The sequence below is a fragment of the Pseudorca crassidens genome, chromosome 1, assembly GCF_039906515.1.
Source record: "Pseudorca crassidens isolate mPseCra1 chromosome 1, mPseCra1.hap1, whole genome shotgun sequence".
NCBI lineage: Eukaryota > Metazoa > Chordata > Mammalia > Artiodactyla > Delphinidae > Pseudorca > Pseudorca crassidens.
Genome location: NC_090296.1, coordinates 96,216,292 through 96,237,296, shown reverse-complemented (window position 1 = coordinate 96,237,296; position 21,005 = coordinate 96,216,292).

The window sequence follows — 21,005 nt, the reverse complement described above, 5'->3', positions numbered from 1 at the left end:
TTTTGGCCAAGTGCATCATTGTGGACGTTCTGCCTCTTTTCCTATGCTTTACATGCAATTCCAGTCTACCTCCTGAAATCGGTTTCCTGCAATTCTGCCCCGCTTTCAAGTCCTCTTGGCAGCCTTACTTCAATATATTTTTGGACGATAGCTGTCATTTAGAACTGTGCAGGTGTATGAATTACAGGGCCCCTGAGCTCCTTTCTTCAACTCGCTTTCTTGTGAGCTGGCCGCAACACCGCAGGATTGCTTCAGGCCCTAGTGTGGTTCCGGCATGGCTCGCTGAGCCTTTGGTTAATTCCTCTTCCTGTTGGGAAATGAGAGTTAAATTTGCCCGTCCAGACTCCTCCAGCTAGTCTCTCATTGGTTCTCCCTATTCCTGTTCATTTTCCGCAGAAATTGCAAACTGGGCCAAACAGGAGGTTAAAGGCACTGACTCTCCAAGTGGGGAGAGTGTTAGTAAAGCGTCTGGAATGTTGCACCCGAGTACCAGGGGACGAAAACTGAGACATATTTGAACACGTTTCCCGATCACATGGTGGATCATCCTCTGGGTTCCACATGCATGTTTTAGCTGAAGGAAGAATCCCTTACACCTGGAGAGTTGAGACCCATGGAATGGGTACCATGAAATATGACTTCAAAGGGTCTGCGTTTGCTCACCGAACCTCACCAATCCTATCACTGCTGAGTTTATGCCGCTGTACACACGCTGGTTTCTCTTTCGGAGACATATAAATCCATAGGTTTTAAGATTCTTACTACTCAGGTATATTCTTAGGCGTTTAATATGGGGTGTTGGGTCCACTTCGTTGAGCAAGGAGTAGCTCTTGTTTATTACATATTTGGCTTATGGAACGGTATCTGTGCTAATTTCTATCTCTGGTTTTATGCACCACCCCAACTCACCTTTCCCCTTAAGCAAGCATAAGTTGGTTTTCTACATTTGAGACCCTGTTCTGTTTTGTAATTCAGTTCCTGTGTAGCCAAGTTTACATTCCATGTATTAGTGATACCTTATGATGTTTCTTTTTCTGTGTGACTTATTTCACTTAGAATTATCGTACCTGAATCCACTCATTATGCTGCTACTGGCCTGATGACATAGATTTCATTGCTGAGTGATATTGCAGTGTACGTAAGTACCACAACTTCTTTATCCATTTTTCGCTTTCTGTGATATTGAACTTGTACCGTAAACAAGGTTCTTGTAAACAGAGACGACCCAAACTTTGGGGTGGCTGTGTCTTTTTGATTTCAATTTCCCTAAGCTATAGGACCATAAGTGGAAGTGCCCTAGGCTCTGTTGCTTTGTTTTTTAGATGTTTCAGGAAACACCATACACTTCTCCAGAGTGGCTGTTGGCAATTTACATCCCGCCCATCAGCATAACAAGGCTCCCAGTTCTCCATGGGCTGTCCTGCCTTTCTGGATTTTACACTTTTTTCAGATGGCCCTTTTGACCGGGGGGCAGTGAGACTTCATTGTAGTGCAGATTTCCTTTGCAAGCTTGCTTAGTTGGCCAAAAAGTGCGTATGCGTTTTTTCCTGAATATATTCAGGAAAAAACGCATACGCCCTTTTTGGCCAAGTGCATCATTGTGGACGTTCTGCCTCTTTTCCTATGCTTTACATGCAATTCCAGTCTACCACCTGAAAACGGTTTCCTGCAATTCTGCCCCGCTTTCAAGTCCTCTTGGCAGCCTTACTTCAATATATTTTTGGACGATAGCTGTCATTTATAACTCTGCAGGTGTGTGAATTACAGGGCCCCTGAGCTCCTTTCTTCAACTCGCTTTCTTGTGAGCTGGCCGCAACACCGCAGGATTGCTTCAGGCCCTAGTGTGGTTCCGGCATGGCTCGCTGAGCCTTTGGTTAATTCCTCTTCCTGGTGGGAAATGAGAGTTAAATTTACCCATCCAGACACCTCCAGCTAGTCTCTCGTTGGTTCTCCCTATTCCTGTTCATTTTCCGCAGAAATTGCAAACTGGGTCAAACAGGAGGTTTAAGGCACTGACTCTCCAAGTGGGGAGAGTGTTAGTAAAGCGTCTGGAATGTTGCACCCGAGTACCAGGGGACGAAAACTGAGACACATTTGAACATGTTTCCCGATCACACGGTGGATCATCCTCTGGGTTCCACATGCATGTTTTAGCTGAAGGAAGAATCGCTTAAACCTGGAGAGTTGAGAACCATGGAATGGGTACCATGCAATATGACTTCAAAGGGTCTGCATTTGCTCACCGAACCTCACCAATCCTATCACTGCTGCGTTTATGCCGCTGTACACATGCTTGATTCTCTTTCGGAGACATATAAATCCATAGGTTTTAAGATTCTTACTAGTCAGGTATATTCTTAGGCGTTTAATATGGGGTGTTGAGTCCACTTCGTTGAGCAAGCAGTAGCTCTTGTCTATTACATATTTGTCTTATGGAAAGGTATCTGTGTTAATTTCAATCTCTGGTTTTATGCAGCACCCCAACTCACCTTTCCCCTTAAGCAAGCATTAGTTGGTTTTCTGCATTTGAGACCGTGTTCTGTTTTGTAATTCAGATCCTGTGTAGCCAAGCTTACATTCCGTGTATTAGTGATATCTTATGATGTTTCTTTTTCTGTGTGACTTATTTCACTTAGAATCATCGTACCTGAATCCACTCATTATCCTGCTATGGGCCTGATGACATAGATTTCATTGCTGAGTGATATTGCATTGTACGTTAGTACCACAACATCTTTATCCATTTTTCGCTTTCTCTGATATTGAACTTGTACCGTAAATGAGGTTCTTGTAAACAGAGCCGTCCCAAATTTTGTGGTGGCTGTGTCTGTTTGATTTTAATTTCCCTAAGCTATAGGACCATAAGTGGAAGTACCCTAGGCTCTGTTGCTTTGTTTTTTAGATGTTTCAGGAAACACCATACACTTCTCCAGAGTGGCTGTTGGAAATTTACATCCCGCCCATCAGCATAAGAAGGCTCCCAGTTCTCCATGGCCTGTCCTGCCTTTCTGGATTTTACACTTTTTTCAGATGGCCCTTTTGACCGGGGGGCAGTGAGACTTCATTGTAGTGCAGATTTCCTTTTCAAGCTTGCTTGGTTGGCCAAAAAGGGCGTATGCGTTTTTTCCTGAATATATTCAGGAAAAAACGCATACGCCCTTTTTGGCCAAGTGCATCATTGTGGACGTTCTGCCTCTTTTCCTATGCTTTACATGCAATTCCAGTCTACCTCCTGAAATCGGTTTCCTGCAATTCTGCCCCGCTTTCAAGTCCTCTTGGCAGCCTTACTTCAATATATTTTTGGACGATAGCTGTCATTTAGAACTCTGCAGGTGTATGAATTACAGGGCCCCTGAGCTCCTTTCTTCAACTCGCTTTCTTGTGAGCTGGCCGCAACACCGCAGGATTGCTTCAGGCCCTAGTGTGGTTCCGGCATGGCTCGCTGAGCCTTTGGTTAATTCCTCTTCCTGTTGGGAAATGAGAGTTAAATTTGCCCGTCCAGACTCCTCCAGCTAGTCTCTCATTGGTTCTCCCTATTCCTGTTCATTTTCCACAGAAATTGCAAACTGGGCCAAACAGGAGGTTAAAGGCACTGACTCTCCAAGTGGGGAGAGTGTTAGTAAAGCGTCTGGAATGTTGCACCTGAGTACCAGGGGACGAAAACTGAGACACATTTGAACACGTTTCCCGATCACATGGTGGATCATACTCTGGGTTCCACATGCATGTTTTAGCTGAAGGAAGAATCCCTTACACCTGGAGAGTTGAGACCCATGGAATGGGTACCATGCAATATGACTTCAAAGGGTCTGCATTTGCTCACCGAACCTCACCAATCCTATCACTGCTGCGTTTATGCCACTGTACACATGCTTGATTCTCTTTCGAAGACATATAAATCCATAGGTTTTAAGATTCTTACTAGTCAGGTATATTCTTAGGCGTTTAATATGGGGTGTTGAGTCCACTTCGTTGAGCAAGCAGTAGCTCTTGTCTATTACATATTTGGCTTATGGAAAGGTATCTGTGGTAATTTCAATCTCTGGTTTTATGCAGCACCCCAACTCACCTTTCCCCTTAAGCAAGCATAAGTTGGTTTTCTACATTTGAGACCCTATTCTGTTTTGTAATTCAGTTCCTGTGTAGCCAAGTTTACATTCCGTGTATTAGTGATATCTTATGATGTTTCTTTTTCTGTGTGACTTATTTCACTTAGAATCATCGTACCTGAATCCACTCATTATGCTGCTACTGGCCTGATGACATAGATTTCATTGCTGAGTGATATTGCATTGTACGTAAGTACCACAACTTCTTTATCCATTTTTCGCTTTCTGTGATATTGAACTTGTACCGTAAACGAGGTTCTTGTAAACAGAGCCGTCCCAAACTTACTGGTGGCTGTGTCTTTTTGATTTTAATTTCCCTAATCTATAGGACCATAAGTTGAAGTGCCCTAAGCTCTGTTGCTTTGTTTTTTAGATGTTTCAGGAAACACCATACACTTCTCCAGAGTGGCTGTTGGCAATTTACATCATGCCCATCAGCATAACAAGGCTCCCAGTTCTCCATGGCCTGTCCTGCCTTTCTGGATTTTACACTTTTTTCAGATGGCCCTTTTGACCGGGGGGCAGTGAGACTTCATTGTAGTGCAGATTTCCTTTGCAAGCTTGCTTGGTTGGCCAAAAAGGGCGTATGCGTTTTTTCCTGAATATATTCAGGAAAAAACGCATACGCCCTTTTTGGCCAAGTGCATCATTGTGGACGTTCTGCCTCTTTTCCTATGCTTTACATGCAATTCCAGTCTACCTCCTGAAATCGGTTTCCTGCAATTCTGCCCCGCTTTCAAGTCCTCTTGGCAGCCTTACTTCAATATATTTTTGGACGATAGCTGTCATTTAGAACTGTGCAGGTGTATGAATTACAGGGCCCCTGAGCTCCTTTCTTCAACTCGCTTTCTTGTGAGCTGGCCGCAACACCGCAGGATTGCTTCAGGCCCTAGTGTGGTTCCGGCATGGCTCGCTGAGCCTTTGGTTAATTCCTCTTCCTGTTGGGAAATGAGAGTTAAATTTGCCCGTCCAGACTCCTCCAGCTAGTCTCTCATTGGTTCTCCCTATTCCTGTTCATTTTCCGCAGAAATTGCAAACTGGGCCAAACAGGAGGTTAAAGGCACTGACTCTCCAAGTGGGGAGAGTGTTAGTAAAGCGTCTGGAATGTTGCACCCGAGTACCAGGGGACGAAAACTGAGACACATTTGAACACGTTTCCCGATCACATGGTGGATCATCCTCTGGGTTCCACATGCATGTTTTAGCTGAAGGAAGAATCCCTTACACCTGGAGAGTTGAGACCCATGGAATGGGTACCATGAAATATGACTTCAAAGGGTCTGCGTTTGCTCACCGAACCTCACCAATCCTATAACTGCTGCGTTTATGCCGCTGTACACACGCTTGATTCTCTTTCGGAGACATATAAATCCATAGGTTTTAAGATTCTTACTAGTCAGGTATATTCTTAGGCGTTTAATATGGGGTGTTGAGTCCACTTCGTTGAGCAAGCAGTAGCTCTTGTCTATTACATATTTGGCTTATGGAAAGGTATCTGTGTTAATTTCAATCTCTGGTTTTATGCAGCACCCCAACTAACCTTTCCTCTTAAGCAAGCGTAAGTTGGTTTTCTTCATTTGAGACCCTATTCTGTTTTGTAATTCAGTTCCTGTGTAGCCATGTTTACATTCCGTGTATTAGTGATACCTTATGATGTTTCTTTTTCTGTGTGACTTATTTCACTTAGAATCATCGTACCTGAATCCACTCATTATGCTGCTACTGGCCTGATGACATAGATTTCATTGCTGAGTGATATTGCATTGTACGTAAGTACCACAACTTCTTTATCCATTTTTCGCTTTCTGCGATATTGAACTTGTACCGTAAATGAGGTTCTTGTAAACAGAGCCGTCCCAAACTTTGGGGTGGCTGTGTCTTTTTGATTTTAATTTCCCTAATCTATAGGACCATAAGTGAAAGTGCCCTAGGCTCTGTTGCTTTGTTTTTTAGATGTTTCAGGAAACACCATACACTTCTCCAGAGTGGCTGTTGGCAATTTACATCCCGCCCATCAGCATAACAAGGCTCCCAGTTCTCCATGGCCTGTCCTGCCTTTCTGGATTTTACACTTTTTTCAGATGGCCCTTTTGACCGGGGGGCAGTGAGACTTCATTGTAGTGCAGATTTCCTTTGCAAGCTTGCTTGGTTGGCCAAAAAGGGCGTATGCGTTTTTTCCTGAATATATTCAGGAATATATTCAGGAAAAAACGCATACGCCCTTTTTGGCCAAGTGCATCATTGTGGACGTTCTGCCTCTTTTCCTATGCTTTACATGCAATTCCAGTCTACCTCCTGAAATCGGTTTCCTGCTATTCTGCCCCGCTTTCAAGTCCTCTTGGCAGCCTTACTTCAATATATTTTTGGATGATAGCTGTCATTTATAACTCTGCAGGTTTGTGAATTACAGTGCCCCTGAGCTTCTTTCTTCAACTCGCTTTCTTGTGAGCTGGCCGCAACACCGCAGGATTGCTTCAAGCCCTAGTGTAGTTTCGGCATGGCTCGCTGAGCCTTTGGTTAATTCCTCTTCCTGGTGGGAAATGAGAGTTAAATTTGCCCGTCCAGACACCTCCAGCTAGTCTGTCATTGGTTCTCCCTATTCCTGTTAATTTTCCACAGAAATTGCAAACTGGGCCAAACAGGAGGTTAAAGGCACTGACTCTCCAAGTGGGGAGAGTGTTAGTAAAGCGTCTGGAATGTTGCACCCGAGTACCAGGGGACGAAAACTGAGACACATATGAACACGTTTCCCGATCACACAGTGGATCATACTCTGGGTTCCACATGCATGTTTTAGCTGAAGGAAGAATCCCTTACCTGGAGAGTTGAGACGCATGGAATGGGTACCATGCAATATGACTTCAAAGGGTCTGCATTTGCTCACCGAACCTCACCAATCCTATCACTGCTGCGTTTATGCCGCTGTACACACGCTTGATTCTCTTTCGGAGACATATAAATCCATAGGCTTTAAGATTCTTACTAGTCAGGTATATTCTTAGGCGTTTAATATGGGGTGTTGAGTCCACTTCGTTGAGCAAGCAGTAGCTCTTGTCTATTACATATTTGTCTTATGGAAAAGTATCTGTGCTAATTTCAATCTCTGGTTTTATGCAGCACCCCAACTCACCTTTCCCCTTAAGCAAGCATAAGTTGGTTTTCTACATTTGAGACCCTATTCTGTTTTGTAATTCAGTTCCTGTGTAGGCAAGTTTACATTCCGTGTATTAGTGACATCTTATGATGTTTCTTTTTCTGTGTGACTTATTTCACTTAGAATCATCGTACCTGAATCCACTCATTATGCTGCTACTGGCCTGATGACATAGATTTCATTGCTGAGTGGTATTGCATTGTACGTAAGTACCACAACTTCTTTATCCATTTTTCGCTTTCTGCAATATTGAACTTGTACCGTAAATGAGGTTCTTGTAAACAGAGCCGTCCCAAACTTTGGGGTGGCTGTGTCTTTTTGATTTTAATTTCCCTAATCTATAGGACCATAAGTGGAAGTGCCCTAGGCTCTGTTGCTTTGTTTTTTAGATGTTTCAGGAAACACCATACACTTCTCCAGAGTGGCTGTTGGCAATTTACATCCCGCCCATCAGCATAAGAAGGCTCCCAGTTCTCCATAGCCTGTCCTGCCATTCTGGATTTTACACTTTTTTCAGATGGCCCTTTTGACCGGGGGGCAGTGAGACTTCATTGTAGTGCAGATTTCCTTTACAAGCTTGCTTGGTTGGCCAAAAAGTGCGTATGCGTTTTTTCCTGAATATATTCAGGAATATATTCAGGAAAAAACGCATACGCCCTTTTTGGCCAAGTGCATCATTGTGGACGTTCTGCCTCTTTTCCTATGCTTTACATGCAATTCCAGTCTACCTCCTGAAATCGGTTTCCTGCAATTCTGCCCCGCTTTCAAGTCCTCTTGGCAGCCTTACTTCAATATATTTTTGGACGATAGCTGTCATTTAGAACTGTGCAGGTGTATGAATTACAGGGCCCCTGAGCTCCTTTCTTCAACTCGCTTTCTTGTGAGCTGGCCGCAACACCGCAGGATTGCTTCAGGCCCTAGTGTGGTTCCGGCATGGCTCGCTGAGCCTTTGGTTAATTCCTCTTCCTGGTGGGAAATGAGAGTTAAATTTACCCATCCAGACACCTCCAGCTAGTCTCTCGTTGGTTCTCCCTATTCCTGTTCATTTTCCGCAGAAATTGCAAACTGGGTCAAACAGGAGGTTTAAGGCACTGACTCTCCAAGTGGGGAGAGTGTTAGTAAAGCGTCTGGAATGTTGCACCCGAGTACCAGGGGACGAAAACTGAGACACATTTGAACATGTTTCCCGATCACACGGTGGATCATCCTCTGGGTTCCACATGCATGTTTTAGCTGAAGGAAGAATCGCTTAAACCTGGAGAGTTGAGAACCATGGAATGGGTACCATGCAATATGACTTCAAAGGGTCTGCATTTGCTCACCGAACCTCACCAATCCTATCACTGCTGCGTTTATGCCGCTGTACACATGCTTGATTCTCTTTCGGAGACATATAAATCCATAGGTTTTAAGATTCTTACTAGTCAGGTATATTCTTAGGCGTTTAATATGGGGTGTTGAGTCCACTTCGTTGAGCAAGCAGTAGCTCTTGTCTATTACATATTTGTCTTATGGAAAGGTATCTGTGTTAATTTCAATCTCTGGTTTTATGCAGCACCCCAACTCACCTTTCCCCTTAAGCAAGCATTAGTTGGTTTTCTGCATTTGAGACCGTGTTCTGTTTTGTAATTCAGATCCTGTGTAGCCAAGCTTACATTCCGTGTATTAGTGATATCTTATGATGTTTCTTTTTCTGTGTGACTTATTTCACTTAGAATCATCGTACCTGAATCCACTCATTATCCTGCTATGGGCCTGATGACATAGATTTCATTGCTGAGTGATATTGCATTGTACGTTAGTACCACAACATCTTTATCCATTTTTCGCTTTCTCTGATATTGAACTTGTACCGTAAATGAGGTTCTTGTAAACAGAGCCGTCCCAAATTTTGTGGTGGCTGTGTCTGTTTGATTTTAATTTCCCTAAGCTATAGGACCATAAGTGGAAGTACCCTAGGCTCTGTTGCTTTGTTTTTTAGATGTTTCAGGAAACACCATACACTTCTCCAGAGTGGCTGTTGGAAATTTACATCCCGCCCATCAGCATAAGAAGGCTCCCAGTTCTCCATGGCCTGTCCTGCCTTTCTGGATTTTACACTTTTTTCAGATGGCCCTTTTGACCGGGGGGCAGTGAGACTTCATTGTAGTGCAGATTTCCTTTGCAAGCTTGCTTGGTTGGCCAAAAAGGGCGTATGCGTTTTTTCCTGAATATATTCAGGAAAAAACGCATACGCCCTTTTTGGCCAAGTGCATCATTGTGGACGTTCTGCCTCTTTTCCTATGCTTTACATGCAATTCCAGTCTACCTCCTGAAATCGGTTTCCTGCAATTCTGCCCCGCTTTCAAGTCCTCTTGGCAGCCTTACTTCAATATATTTTTGGACGATAGCTGTCATTTAGAACTCTGCAGGTGTATGAATTACAGGGCCCCTGAGCTCCTTTCTTCAACTCGCTTTCTTGTGAGCTGGCCGCAACACCGCAGGATTGCTTCAGGCCCTAGTGTGGTTCCGGCATGGCTCGCTGAGCCTTTGGTTAATTCCTCTTCCTGTTGGGAAATGAGAGTTAAATTTGCCCGTCCAGACTCCTCCAGCTAGTCTCTCATTGGTTCTCCCTATTCCTGTTCATTTTCCACAGAAATTGCAAACTGGGCCAAACAGGAGGTTAAAGGCACTGACTCTCCAAGTGGGGAGAGTGTTAGTAAAGCGTCTGGAATGTTGCACCTGAGTACCAGGGGACGAAAACTGAGACACATTTGAACACGTTTCCCGATCACATGGTGGATCATACTCTGGGTTCCACATGCATGTTTTAGCTGAAGGAAGAATCCCTTACACCTGGAGAGTTGAGACCCATGGAATGGGTACCATGCAATATGACTTCAAAGGGTCTGCATTTGCTCACCGAACCTCACCAATCCTATCACTGCTGCGTTTATGCCACTGTACACATGCTTGATTCTCTTTCGAAGACATATAAATCCATAGGTTTTAAGATTCTTACTAGTCAGGTATATTCTTAGGCGTTTAATATGGGGTGTTGAGTCCACTTCGTTGAGCAAGCAGTAGCTCTTGTCTATTACATATTTGGCTTATGGAAAGGTATCTGTGGTAATTTCAATCTCTGGTTTTATGCAGCACCCCAACTCACCTTTCCCCTTAAGCAAGCATAAGTTGGTTTTCTACATTTGAGACCCTATTCTGTTTTGTAATTCAGTTCCTGTGTAGCCAAGTTTACATTCCGTGTATTAGTGATATCTTATGATGTTTCTTTTTCTGTGTGACTTATTTCACTTAGAATCATCGTACCTGAATCCACTCATTATGCTGCTACTGGCCTGATGACATAGATTTCATTGCTGAGTGATATTGCATTGTACGTAAGTACCACAACTTCTTTATCCATTTTTCGCTTTCTGTGATATTGAACTTGTACCGTAAACGAGGTTCTTGTAAACAGAGCCGTCCCAAACTTACTGGTGGCTGTGTCTTTTTGATTTTAATTTCCCTAATCTATAGGACCATAAGTTGAAGTGCCCTAAGCTCTGTTGCTTTGTTTTTTAGATGTTTCAGGAAACACCATACACTTCTCCAGAGTGGCTGTTGGCAATTTACATCATGCCCATCAGCATAACAAGGCTCCCAGTTCTCCATGGCCTGTCCTGCCTTTCTGGATTTTACACTTTTTTCAGATGGCCCTTTTGACCGGGGGGCAGTGAGACTTCATTGTAGTGCAGATTTCCTTTGCAAGCTTGCTTGGTTGGCCAAAAAGGGCGTATGCGTTTTTTCCTGAATATATTCAGGAAAAAACGCATACGCCCTTTTTGGCCAAGTGCATCATTGTGGACGTTCTGCCTCTTTTCCTATGCTTTACATGCAATTCCAGTCTACCTCCTGAAATCGGTTTCCTGCAATTCTGCCCCGCTTTCAAGTCCTCTTGGCAGCCTTACTTCAATATATTTTTGGACGATAGCTGTCATTTAGAACTGTGCAGGTGTATGAATTACAGGGCCCCTGAGCTCCTTTCTTCAACTCGCTTTCTTGTGAGCTGGCCGCAACACCGCAGGATTGCTTCAGGCCCTAGTGTGGTTCCGGCATGGCTCGCTGAGCCTTTGGTTAATTCCTCTTCCTGTTGGGAAATGAGAGTTAAATTTGCCCGTCCAGACTCCTCCAGCTAGTCTCTCATTGGTTCTCCCTATTCCTGTTCATTTTCCGCAGAAATTGCAAACTGGGCCAAACAGGAGGTTAAAGGCACTGACTCTCCAAGTGGGGAGAGTGTTAGTAAAGCGTCTGGAATGTTGCACCCGAGTACCAGGGGACGAAAACTGAGACACATTTGAACACGTTTCCCGATCACATGGTGGATCATCCTCTGGGTTCCACATGCATGTTTTAGCTGAAGGAAGAATCCCTTACACCTGGAGAGTTGAGACCCATGGAATGGGTACCATGAAATATGACTTCAAAGGGTCTGCGTTTGCTCACCGAACCTCAACAATCCTATAACTGCTGCGTTTATGCCGCTGTACACACGCTTGATTCTCTTTCGGAGACATATAAATCCATAGGTTTTAAGATTCTTACTAGTCAGGTATATTCTTAGGCGTTTAATATGGGGTGTTGAGTCCACTTCGTTGAGCAAGCAGTAGCTCTTGTCTATTACATATTTGGCTTATGGAAAGGTATCTGTGTTAATTTCAATCTCTGGTTTTATGCAGCACCCCAACTAACCTTTCCTCTTAAGCAAGCGTAAGTTGGTTTTCTTCATTTGAGACCCTATTCTGTTTTGTAATTCAGTTCCTGTGTAGCCATGTTTACATTCCGTGTATTAGTGATACCTTATGATGTTTCTTTTTCTGTGTGACTTATTTCACTTAGAATCATCGTACCTGAATCCACTCATTATGCTGCTACTGGCCTGATGACATAGATTTCATTGCTGAGTGATATTGCATTGTACGTAAGTACCACAACTTCTTTATCCATTTTTCGCTTTCTGCGATATTGAACTTGTACCGTAAATGAGGTTCTTGTAAACAGAGCCGTCCCAAACTTTGGGGTGGCTGTGTCTTTTTGATTTTAATTTCCCTAATCTATAGGACCATAAGTGAAAGTGCCCTAGGCTCTGTTGCTTTGTTTTTTAGATGTTTCAGGAAACACCATACACTTCTCCAGAGTGGCTGTTGGCAATTTACATCCCGCCCATCAGCATAACAAGGCTCCCAGTTCTCCATGGCCTGTCCTGCCTTTCTGGATTTTACACTTTTTTCAGATGGCCCTTTTGACCGGGGGGCAGTGAGACTTCATTGTAGTGCAGATTTCCTTTGTAAGCTTGCTTGGTTGGCCAAAAAGGGCGTATGCGTTTTTTCCTGAATATATTCAGGAATATATTCAGGAAAAAACGCATACGCCCTTTTTGGCCAAGTGCATCATTGTGGACGTTCTGCCTCTTTTCCTATGCTTTACATGCAATTCCAGTCTACCTCCTGAAATCGGTTTCCTGCTATTCTGCCCCGCTTTCAAGTCCTCTTGGCAGCCTTACTTCAATATATTTTTGGATGATAGCTGTCATTTATAACTCTGCAGGTTTGTGAATTACAGTGCCCCTGAGCTTCTTTCTTCAACTCGCTTTCTTGTGAGCTGGCCGCAACACCGCAGGATTGCTTCAAGCCCTAGTGTAGTTTCGGCATGGCTCGCTGAGCCTTTGGTTAATTCCTCTTCCTGGTGGGAAATGAGAGTTAAATTTGCCCGTCCAGACACCTCCAGCTAGTCTGTCATTGGTTCTCCCTATTCCTGTTAATTTTCCACAGAAATTGCAAACTGGGCCAAACAGGAGGTTAAAGGCACTGACTCTCCAAGTGGGGAGAGTGTTAGTAAAGCGTCTGGAATGTTGCACCCGAGTACCAGGGGACGAAAACTGAGACACATATGAACACGTTTCCCGATCACACAGTGGATCATACTCTGGGTTCCACATGCATGTTTTAGCTGAAGGAAGAATCCCTTACCTGGAGAGTTGAGACGCATGGAATGGGTACCATGCAATATGACTTCAAAGGGTCTGCATTTGCTCACCGAACCTCACCAATCCTATCACTGCTGCGTTTATGCCGCTGTACACACGCTTGATTCTCTTTCGGAGACATATAAATCCATAGGCTTTAAGATTCTTACTAGTCAGGTATATTCTTAGGCGTTTAATATGGGGTGTTGAGTCCACTTCGTTGAGCAAGCAGTAGCTCTTGTCTATTACATATTTGTCTTATGGAAAAGTATCTGTGCTAATTTCAATCTCTGGTTTTATGCAGCACCCCAACTCACCTTTCCCCTTAAGCAAGCATAAGTTGGTTTTCTACATTTGAGACCCTATTCTGTTTTGTAATTCAGTTCCTGTGTAGGCAAGTTTACATTGCGTGTATTAGTGACATCTTATGATGTTTCTTTTTCTGTGTGACTTATTTCACTTAGAATCATCGTACCTGAATCCACTCATTATGCTGCTACTGGCCTGATGACATAGATTTCATTGCTGAGTGGTATTGCATTGTACGTAAGTACCACAACTTCTTTATCCATTTTTCGCTTTCTGCAATATTGAACTTGTACCGTAAATGAGGTTCTTGTAAACAGAGCCGTCCCAAACTTTGGGGTGGCTGTGTCTTTTTGATTTTAATTTCCCTAATCTATAGGACCATAAGTGGAAGTGCCCTAGGCTCTGTTGCTTTGTTTTTTAGATGTTTCAGGAAACACCATACACTTCTCCAGAGTGGCTGTTGGCAATTTACATCCCGCCCATCAGCATAAGAAGGCTCCCAGTTCTCCATAGCCTGTCCTGCCATTCTGGATTTTACACTTTTTTCAGATGGCCCTTTTGACCGGGGGGCAGTGAGACTTCATTGTAGTGCAGATTTCCTTTACAAGCTTGCTTGGTTGGCCAAAAAGTGCGTATGCGTTTTTTCCTGAATATATTCAGGAATATATTCAGGAAAAAACGCATACGCCCTTTTTGGCCAAGTGCATCATTGTGGACGTTCTGCCTCTTTTCCTATGCTTTACATGCAATTCCAGTCTACCTCCTGAAATCGGTTTCCTGCAATTCTTCCCCGCTTTCAAGTCCTCTTGGCAGCCTTACTTCAATATATTTTTGGACGATAGCTGTCATTTATAACTCTGAAGCTTTGTGAATTACAGTGCCCCTGAGCTCCTTTTTTCAACTGGCTTTTTTGTGAGCTGGCCGCAACACCGCAGGATTGCTTCAGGCCCTAGTGTTGTTCCGGCATGGCTCGCTGAGCCTTTGGTTAATTCCTCTTCCTGGTGGGAAATGAGAGTTAAATTTGCCCGTCCAGACACCTCCAGCTAGTCTCTCATTGGTTCTCCCTATTCCTGTTCATTTTCCGCAGAAATTGCAAACTGGGCCAAACAGGAGGTTAAAGGCCCTGACTCTCCAAGTGGGGAGAGTGTTAGTAAAGCGTCTGGAATGTTGCACCCGAGTACCAGGGGAGGAAAACTGAGACACATTTGAACACGTTTCCCGATCACACGGTGGATCATACTCTGGGTTCCACATGCATGTTTTAGCTGAAGGTAGAATCCCTTAAACCTGGAGAGTTGAGAACCATGGAATGGGTACCATGCAATATGACTTCAAAGGGTCTGCATTTGCTCACCGAACCTCACCAATCCTATCACTGCTGCGTTTATGCCGCTGTACACACGCTTGATTCTCTTTCGTAGACATATCAATCCATAGGTTTTAAGATTCTTACTAGTCAGGTATATTCTTAGGCGTTTAATATGGGGTGTTGAGTCCACTTCGTTGAGCAAGCAGTAGCTCTTGTCTATTACATATTTGGCTTATGGAAAGGTATCTGTGTTAATTTCAATCTCTGGTTTTATGCAGCACCCCAACTCACCTTTCCCCTTAAGCAAGCATAAGTTGGTTTTCTACATTTGAGACCCTATTCTGTTTTGTAATTCAGTTCCTGTGTAGGCAAGTTTACATTCCGTGTATTAGTGATATCTTATGATGTTTCTTTTTCTGTGTGACTTATTTCACTTAGAATCATGGTACCTGAATCCACTCATTACGCTGCTACTGGCCTGATGACATAGATTTCATTGCTGAGTGGTATTGCATTGTACGTAAGTACCACAACTTCTTTATCCATTTTTCGCTTTCTGCAATATTGAACTTGTACCGTAAATGAGGTTCTTGTAAACAGAGCCGTCCCAAACTTTGGGGTGGCTGTGTCTTTTTGATTTTAATTTCCCTAATCTATAGGACCATAAGTGGAAGTGCCCTAGGCTCTGTTGCTTTGTTTTTTAGATGTTTCAGGAAACACCATACACTTCTGCAGAGTGGCTGTTGGCAATTTACATCCCGCCCATCAGCCTAACTAGGATCCCAGTTCTCCATGGCCTGTCCTGCCTTTCTGGATTTTACACTTTTTTCAGATGGCCCTTTTGACCAGGGGGCAGTGAGACTTCATTGTAGTGCAGATTTCCTTTGCAAGCTTGCTTGGTTGGCCAAAAAGGGCGTATGCGTTTTTTCCTGAATATATTCAGGAAAAAATGCATACGCCCTTTTTGGCCAAGTGCATCATTGTGGACGTTCTGCCTCTTTTCCTATGCTTTTCATGCAATTCCAGTCTACCTCCTGAAATCGGTTTCCTGCAATTCTGCCCCGCTTTCAAGTCCTCTTGGCAGCCTTACTTCAATATATTTTTGGATGATAGCTGTCATTTATAACTCTGCAGGTTTGTGAATTACAGTGCCCCTGAGCTTCTTTCTTCAACTCGCTTTCTTGTGAGCTGGCCGCAACACCGCAGGATTGCTTCAAGCACTAGTGTAGTTTCGGCATGGCTCGCTGAGCCTTTGGTTAATTCCTCTTCCTGGTGGGAAATGAGAGTTAAATTTGCCCGTCCAGACACCTCCAGCTAGTCTGTCATTTGTTCTCCCTATTCCTGTTAATTTTCCACAGAAATTGCAAACTGGGCCAAACAGGAGGTTAAAGGCACTGACTCTCCAAGTGGGGAGAGTGTTAGTAAAGCGTCTGGAATGTTGCACCCGAGTACCAGGGGACGAAAACTGAGACACATATGAACACGTTTCCCGATCACACGGTGGATCATACTCTGGGTTCCAGATGCATGTTTTAGCTGAAGGAAGAATCCCTTACCTGGAGAGTTGAGACGCATGGAATGGGTACCATGCAATATGACTTCAAAGGGTCTGCATTTGCTCACCGAACCTCACCAATCCTATAACTGCTGCGTTTATGCTGCTGTACACACGCTTGATTCTCTTTCGGAGACATATAAATCCATAGGCTTTAAGATTCTTACTAGTCAGGTATATTCTTAGGCGTTTAATATGGGGTGTTGAGTCCACTTCATTGAGCAAGCAGTAGCTCTTGTCTATTACATATTTGTCTTATGGAAAGGTATCTGTGTTAATTTCAATCTCTGGTTTTATGCAGCACCCCAACTCACCTTTCCCCTTAAGCAAGCATTAGTTGGTTTTCTGCATTTGAGACCGTGTTCTGTTTTGTAATTCAGATCCTGTGTAGCCAAGCTTACATTCCGTGTATTAGTGATATCTTATGATGTTTCTTTTTCTGTGTGACTTATTTCACTTAGAATCATCGTACCTGAATCCACTCATTATCCTGCTATGGGCCTGATGACATAGATTTCATTGCTGAGTGATATTGCATTGTACGTTAGTACCACAACATCTTTATCCATTTTTCGCTTTCTCTGATATTGAACTTGTACCGTAAATGAGGTTCTTGTAAACAGAGCCGTCCCAAATTTTGTGGTGGCTGTGTCTGTTTGATTTTAATTTCCCTAAGCTATAGGACCATAAGTGGAAGTACCCTAGGCTCTGTTGCTTTGTTTTTTAGATGTTTCAGGAAACACCATACACTTCTCCAGAGTGGCTGTTGTCAATTTACATCACGCCCATCAGCATAACAAGGCTCCCAGTTCTCCATGGCCTGTCCTGCCTTTCTGGATTTTACACTTTTTTCAGATGGCCCTTTTGACCGGGGGGCAGTGAGACTTCATTGTAGTGCAGATTTCCTTTGCAAGCTTGCTTGGTTGGCCAAAAAGGGCGTATGCGTTTTTTCCTGAATATATTCAGGAAAAAACGCATACGCCCTTTTTGGCCAAGTGCATCATTGTGGACGTTCTGCCTCTTTTCCTATGCTTTACATGCAATTCCAGTCTACCTCCTGAAATCGGTTTCCTGCAATTCTGCCCCGCTTTCAAGTCCTCTTGGCAGCCTTACTTCAATATATTTTTGGACGATAGCTGTCATTTAGAACTGTGCAGGTGTATGAATTACAGGGCCCCTGAGCTCCTTTCTTCAACTCGCTTTCTTGTGAGCTGGCCGCAACACCGCAGGATTGCTTCAGGCCCTAGTGTGGTTCCGGCATGGCTCGCTGAGCCTTTGGTTAATTCCTCTTCCTGTTGGGAAATGAGAGTTAAATTTGCCCGTCCAGACTCCTCCAGCTAGTCTCTCATTGGTTCTCCCTATTCCTGTTCATTTTCCACAGAAATTGCAAACTGGGCCAAACAGGAGGTTAAAGGCACTGACTCTCCAAGTGGGGAGAGTGTTAGTAAAGCGTCTGGAATGTTGCACCTGAGTACCAGGGGACGAAAACTGAGACACATTTGAACACGTTTCCCGATCACATGGTGGATCATACTCTGGGTTCCACATGCATGTTTTAGCTGAAGGAAGAATCCCTTACACCTGGAGAGTTGAGACCCATGGAATGGGTACCATGCAATATGACTTCAAAGGGTCTGCATTTGCTCACCGAACCTCACCAATCCTATCACTGCTGCGTTTATGCCACTGTACACATGCTTGATTCTCTTTCGAAGACATATAAATCCATAGGTTTTAAGATTCTTACTAGTCAGGTATATTCTTAGGCGTTTAATATGGGGTGTTGAGTCCACTTCGTTGAGCAAGCAGTAGCTCTTGTCTATTACATATTTGGCTTATGGAAAGGTATCTGTGGTAATTTCAATCTCTGGTTTTATGCAGCACCCCAACTCACCTTTCCCCTTAAGCAAGCATAAGTTGGTTTTCTACATTTGAGACCCTATTCTGTTTTGTAATTCAGTTCCTGTGTAGCCAAGTTTACATTCCGTGTATTAGTGATATCTTATGATGTTTCTTTTTCTGTGTGACTTATTTCACTTAGAATCATCGTACCTGAATCCACTCATTATGCTGCTACTGGCCTGATGACATAGATTTCATTGCTGAGTGATATTGCATTGTACGTAAGTACCACAACTTCTTTATCCATTTTTCGCTTTCTGTGATATTGAACTTGTACCGTAAACGAGGTTCTTGTAAACAGAGCCGTCCCAAACTTACTGGTGGCTGTGTCTTTTTGATTTTAATTTCCCTAATCTATAGGACCATAAGTTGAAGTGCCCTAAGCTCTGTTGCTTTGTTTTTTAGATGTTTCAGGAAACACCATACACTTCTCCAGAGTGGCTGTTGGCAATTTACATCATGCCCATCAGCATAACAAGGCTCCCAGTTCTCCATGGCCTGTCCTGCCTTTCTGGATTTTACACTTTTTTCAGATGGCCCTTTTGACCGGGGGGCAGTGAGACTTCATTGTAGTGCAGATTTCCTTTGCAAGCTTGCTTGGTTGGCCAAAAAGGGCGTATGCGTTTTTTCCTGAATATATTCAGGAATATATTCAGGAAAAAACGCATACGCCCTTTTTGGCCAAGTGCATCATTGTGGACGTTCTGCCTCTTTTCCTATGCTTTACATGCAATTCCAGTCTACCTCCTGAAATCGGTTTCCTGCTATTCTGCCCCGCTTTCAAGTCCTCTTGGCAGCCTTACTTCAATATATTTTTGGATGATAGCTGTCATTTATAACTCTGCAGGTTTGTGAATTACAGTGCCCCTGAGCTTCTTTCTTCAACTCGCTTTCTTGTGAGCTTGCCGCAACACCGCAGGATTGCTTCAAGCCCTAGTGTAGTTTCGGCATGGCTCGCTGAGCCTTTGGTTAATTCCTCTTCCTGGTGGGAAATGAGAGTTAAATTTGCCCGTCCAGACACCTCCAGCTAGTCTGTCATTGGTTCTCCCTATTCCTGTTAATTTTCCACAGAAATTGCAAACTGGGCCAAACAGGAGGTTAAAGGCACTGACTCTCCAAGTGGGGAGAGTGTTAGTAAAGCGTCTGGAATGTTGCACCCGAGTACCAGGGGACGAAAACTGAGACACATATGAACACGTTTCCCGATCACACAGTGGATCATACTCTGGGTTCCACATGCATGTTTTAGCTGAAGGAAGAATCCCTTACCTGGAGAGTTGAGACGCATGGAATGGGTACCATGCAATATGACTTCAAAGGGTCTGCATTTGCTCACCGAACCTCACCAATCCTATCACTGCTGCGTTTATGCCGCTGTACACACGCTTGATTCTCTTTCGGAGACATATAAATCCATAGGCTTTAAGATTCTTACTAGTCAGGTATATTCTTAGGCGTTTAATATGGGGTGTTGAGTCCACTTCGTTGAGCAAGCAGTAGCTCTTGTCTATTACATATTTGTCTTATGGAAAAGTATCTGTGCTAATTTCAATCTCTGGTTTTATGCAGCACCCCAACTCACCTTTCCCCTTAAGCAAGCATAAGTTGGTTTTCTACATTTGAGACCCTATTCTGTTTTGTAATTCAGTTCCTGTGTAGGCAAGTTTACATTCCGTGTATTAGTGACATCTTATGATGTTTCTTTTTCTGTGTGACTTATTTCACTTAGAATCATCGTACCTGAATCCACTCATTATGCTGCTACTGGCCTGATGACATAGATTTCATTGCTGAGTGGTATTGCATTGTACGTAAGTACCACAACTTCTTTATCCATTTTTCGCTTTCTGCAATATTGAACTTGTACCGTAAATGAGGTTCTTGTAAACAGAGCCGTCCCAAACTTTGGGGTGGCTGTGTCTTTTTGATTTTAATTTCCCTAATCTATAGGACCATAAGTGGAAGTGCCCTAGGCTCTGTTGCTTTGTTTTTTAGATGTTTCAGGAAACACCATACACTTCTCCAGAGTGGCTGTTGGCAATTTACATCCCGCCCATCAGCATAAGAAGGCTCCCAGTTCTCCATAGCCTGTCCTGCCATTCTGGATTTTACACTTTTTTCAGATGGCCCTTTTGACCGGGGGGCAGTGAGACTTCATTGTAGTGCAGATTTCCTTTACAAGCTTGCTTGGTTGGCCAAAAAGTGCGTATGCGTTTTTTCCTGAATATATTCAGGAATATATTCAGGAAAAAACGCATACGCCCTTTTTGGCCAAGTGCATCATTGTGGACGTTCTGCCTCTTTTCCTATGCTTTACATGCAATTCCAGTCTACCTCCTGAAATCGGTTTCCTGCAATTCTGCCCCGCTTTCAAGTCCTCTTGGCAGCCTTACTTCAATATATTTTTGGACGATAGCTGTCATTTAGAACTGTGCAGGTGTATGAATTACAGGGCCCCTGAGCTCCTTTCTTCAACTCGCTTTCTTGTGAGCTGGCCGCAACACCGCAGGATTGCTTCAGGCCCTAGTGTGGTTCCGGCATGGCTCGCTGAGCCTTTGGTTAATTCCTCTTCCTGTTGGGAAATGAGAGTTAAATTTGCCCGTCCAGACTCCTCCAGCTAGTCTCTCATTGGTTCTCCCTATTCCTGTTCATTTTCCGCAGAAATT